This window comes from Ceratotherium simum, chromosome 11, assembly GCF_057802395.1.
Source record: "Ceratotherium simum simum isolate JZ-2026a chromosome 11, ASM5780239v1, whole genome shotgun sequence".
NCBI classification, from domain to species: domain Eukaryota; kingdom Metazoa; phylum Chordata; class Mammalia; order Perissodactyla; family Rhinocerotidae; genus Ceratotherium; species Ceratotherium simum.
This window is the reverse complement of record NC_141910.1, coordinates 1,999,635-2,003,565: the sequence shown is the minus strand read 5'-3', so window position 1 is coordinate 2,003,565 and position 3,931 is coordinate 1,999,635. Positions and strand designations below refer to the sequence as shown.

Sequence of the window (3,931 nt, the reverse complement as noted above, 5' to 3'; positions counted from 1 at the left end):
TGCCAGGATGGAGGGAAAGAAAAGATCTGGAGGGTCTGGAAATGGCATTTAAATGCTCTGATTTGAGACAGACATATAATTTCTGCTCACAACTCACTGGCTAGGACCAGTCACATGGCCCCATCCAACCACAGAGGGGCCAGAGGTGTGATCCTGCCATGTGCTGGAAGAGAGAGAGTAAGAAGTGTTTAGTGATCAGCACTCATGATGACCAGAGTGATTTTGGGAAAGTCATCTAATTTCACCAGGCCTCCTTTACTTCATCTAAAAGCGATGCTCCTAAGGTAAAAACTGGGTATGGTCAAAATGGCTTTTAGAATCCCCTTACCCACTGGATATCCATTGGCAAAAAAATCAACCTTGACTTAACCCCAGAACTAATACAAAAATTAACCCCAAATGGATCATAGGCTTAAATGGACTTAAACACAAAACTATAAAACTTGAAAAAAACATAGGAGAAAATCTTTGGGATCTAGACCTAGGCACGATCCACAAAAGGAAAAATTGATAAACTAGACCTCACTAAAATGAAAAATTTTGCTTTGCGAAACACCCCGTTAAGAGTATCAAAGACGAATTACACAAAGCTACACATGTGATAAAATTGCAAAGAGCTACATACACAAACGCACGTATATCTGGTAAAACCTGAATACATTCCAAAGATTGTACCAATGTCGGTTTCCGCCTTTTGACATCATCCTGTGGTGATGTAGGACGTTGACACCGGGGGAGGCGGGTGAAGGGTGCATGGAATCTCCCTGTACATTTCTTCGCACCTTCCTGTGAATCTATAATTATTTCAAAATAAGACAAAAAAAATCTCTTTGGCCACCCATAAAGACATGTGCTTTAGGGGCCATATTGTACAAAAGCATCCATATATTTAAACATCAAAGTCACCCTTACATCTACAAGATGCTTCCAGTAGCACGGCCTGCGGGAGCTGAGAAGGGCTGAGGGGCCAGCAGGCCCCACCTTCCGACATGTCATTGTGTGCAATGGATGGCAGAACTGCCTGAATCACGGCCAAGGCCATTTCTCTGTTGCTCTGTCTCTTTGTTTTATGGTTTTCACTGGTCCACAGCTTTTTATCTGAAACCCTTGGGGCCAGGAGGTTTCTAAGGTTTTTTTTGAGAGGGGTTAGAAAAGTTAATATGGTGCTATGGTGTTTATTATATAACTCCCTCCCCACCAGCAAGGGTCAGGGGCAGCCCCCTGTAATCAAACACATTAATATTAGTATTCATTAGTGCATTGTATGAATATTCTCAGTAAATGGGATAAACAGACTAAAACTGGTGTCAGTTCAAGTCATCAAATGAGTTGTGTTCCCGTCAGATTTAGCCCCAAACATTACACAGGCGTTCCGGCACGACACACATACGTTTGGTCTTCAGAGCCTCGGATCTGGGAACCGCAGAGCAGCGATCGCGAGCGCAGGCTGACTGTGGCTACCGGGATGCCACGTGTGAGGTCCGGGCGCTGTGTCATCTGAGACGTGTCCACAGAGGCCGCCGTGCTCAGGGTGAGAATGACCCCGGGAGAGCCCCGTGACCAGTCCCTCGAGTGTGGGGGGCCTTCGGGTCTCTCTTCCTGGCCCTGAAACACACTCCTCCCCTTACTGACCGATTGCGGGGGTCACAGCCCCTGGAGAAGAGCGCCGGCCTCCCTCCCTCAGAGAGCACCTTATCTGCAGCCCGGGCTGCTCCCGATCTCCTCAGACTCCAAGATGCTGGAGCTGGAGCTGGCAGTGGCTGGAGACGGCGCATCACAGCCCCTTTTTACAGATGAAGGAAGTGAGGCCCAGAGAGGGTGAGTGAGTTGTGTAGACTCACACAGCTAGTCAGGAAACCTTGACTGGCTGATTTCAGGCGGGGCGGAGGGGCCAGGAGAAGTGTAAAAGCGGGGACTAGAAAAGCCTCGCCCCGCTCCCCGGGGTACAGAGCTCAGAAGAGAGGCCTGGACCACCCCTAGGCCTCGGGGAGCACCCCTCCACCCCCACCCCCACCCCGCCCATGAAGCGTGCGAGGTTTCCAGCTCACCCTTTCTTCCTCCCGGCGCGGGGGAAGCAAGGGGTCACGCAGTCACGCCCTCCCCTCCCCATCAGCGCGCCCCGGTCCCCCGGGCTGCTGGGCGGCCGGGCGGGGCGGCGGCGGGCGGGCGGCCGGCCGCGGGTGTGGGCGCCCCCTGCCCCCCAGGCGCCCCCCGCAGGCGCCCGGTCCCTGTGTGGGCTGCTTTGACTCTGCGCCGGGAGCCGAGCTTAGCAAACCACGCCGCACTGGACGCCATTCAAGCTTTTACAGGCCCTCAAATTGGGGCTGGAGCCGGAGAGGAAATACTAAAATCCTGTGTACACAACTTCTGTCTGTGCGCGCGGGCTCCGGGGGATCCGGCGCGGCGAGGGACACATTTGTACTGTACTCCGCTCCTTTCCCCCGCGCGGTTTTTAACAGGCAGCACTGGTGTGTCGCCTAAAATCAAGACTCGGGGGTGCGGGCTGGGGGAGGGGTCTGCAGAGCCGGTGAGCTGGGGAGGGGGCGGGGAACTGAGCTTGAGTTCTCCTACCCTCAACTCCCAGACACACGAAGCTGGGCTCAGAATCCCCTGATCCATAAACCACGCACTCCGCATGGCCCGGACACCCCCTCCCCGCTCTCCCCGCCCCCCACCCCCGAAAAGATGCAGCACGAGTCAGGCAGGCCTGGGTGGGAACCGGGCTCACCACTTGGCAGCTCTGGGACCATCCGCATCTGTAAAATGGGTGTGGTCGTAGTAAGCTACCTCAGACGTTTCCTGTGAAGATTAGAGAGATGGTGTAGATAGGGAATGGGCTCAAAGACCGGCACGTCATAGGTGCTCGCTAAATGGTAGCGGTGTTACTATTTATATGAAGTAATAGTAAAACAGCACCATTATGAGCCAGGCACAGGCTAAGTGCTGCGTGCAGTTAATTCATTTAACCCTCACAGCACCCCCGTGATGTAATACTTTAACCACATTTTATAGGTGAGAAACTAGAACACCAAGGAATTGAATGACTTACCCAAGGTCACACAGCTAGTGCCTGGCTGGGTCGGGATTGGAACCCAGGCAGTCTGTTTCCGAGTCTTAGGCACTTTGCTGCACTCTGAACTGCTGGTCCGCTGTCTGTGCCCCTGGTGGCCTCAGCCTGTCCTGAAGCTCCCCACACCTGGGCCCCAGCCCACCTTCCCGGTTTCCTTCCTGCCAAGTGTCCTCAAGTGCCTCCTGCTGCAGCCCACCAGGCATCTCCCTGGTCCCGACCCTGTGCTCTCCCCCCACCACCTCTGGGCATGGGCTCAGCCCCTTCCGCAGCACAAAGCTCTGTCTGCTGACTATCTACATGTTAGGTCCTTCCCACCATCCCCTCCAGAGAGGCTCACTCCCTCTCTGAGCTGCCCCAACACTCCCCCCTGCAACTTCAGGTCTCCAATCTGCCTGGCCTGGGGCCACCCTGGTCTGTGGATGTGTTTGTTTTCCTCATTCTGATCCCTCATCAACACCCCTGAAGAGCTGGCCCAGTCTTTTGTGCAGAGCAGGGTCTCCCACTGTGGGAAATGAATTTTCACTGATGGCCAATCTAGGGTGATGGGTGATAGCCTTGTGTAAGGAAAACAGAAGATGGGACCAAGCCAGCTAGCTTTAAGGAGGTGAGGGACAAGGTGGGCATCAGCCCTGTGTTCCAGATTTCAGCTACCAGCCCAGGAAACAGCCAGGACAGTGAGAGTGTGGCCTCGACTCCCCTGCCCATGGTGGGGCCCTGCCCACCCAGCCTCCACCTCCCCCTTAGTGGTCATCAGGGCCTCCCAAGAGCCCTGCTCAGTCTCAGGTAAGGAAAGACATGCCTCACAGGGGCTGAGCTCCTTCTGGCTGGGCTGCCCCAAACCAGCAGCCTGCAAAGGGCACC

At 54.4% G+C, this 3,931-nt stretch overlaps 1 long non-coding RNA gene across 1 annotated transcript; it reads right to left on the bottom strand.

The window, feature by feature from the left end:
* Nucleotides 1–593: 593 nt before the first annotated feature.
* On the bottom strand, nucleotides 594–1,960 carry LOC147915899 (uncharacterized). The gene is made up of 3 exons (XR_015553544.1): nucleotides 1,391–1,960; nucleotides 913–1,124; nucleotides 594–794 (listed from the first exon to the last, which is right to left on the bottom strand). It is a non-coding gene; the product is annotated as an uncharacterized LOC147915899 (long non-coding RNA).
* Between the last annotated feature and the right edge of the window lie 1,971 nt (nucleotides 1,961–3,931).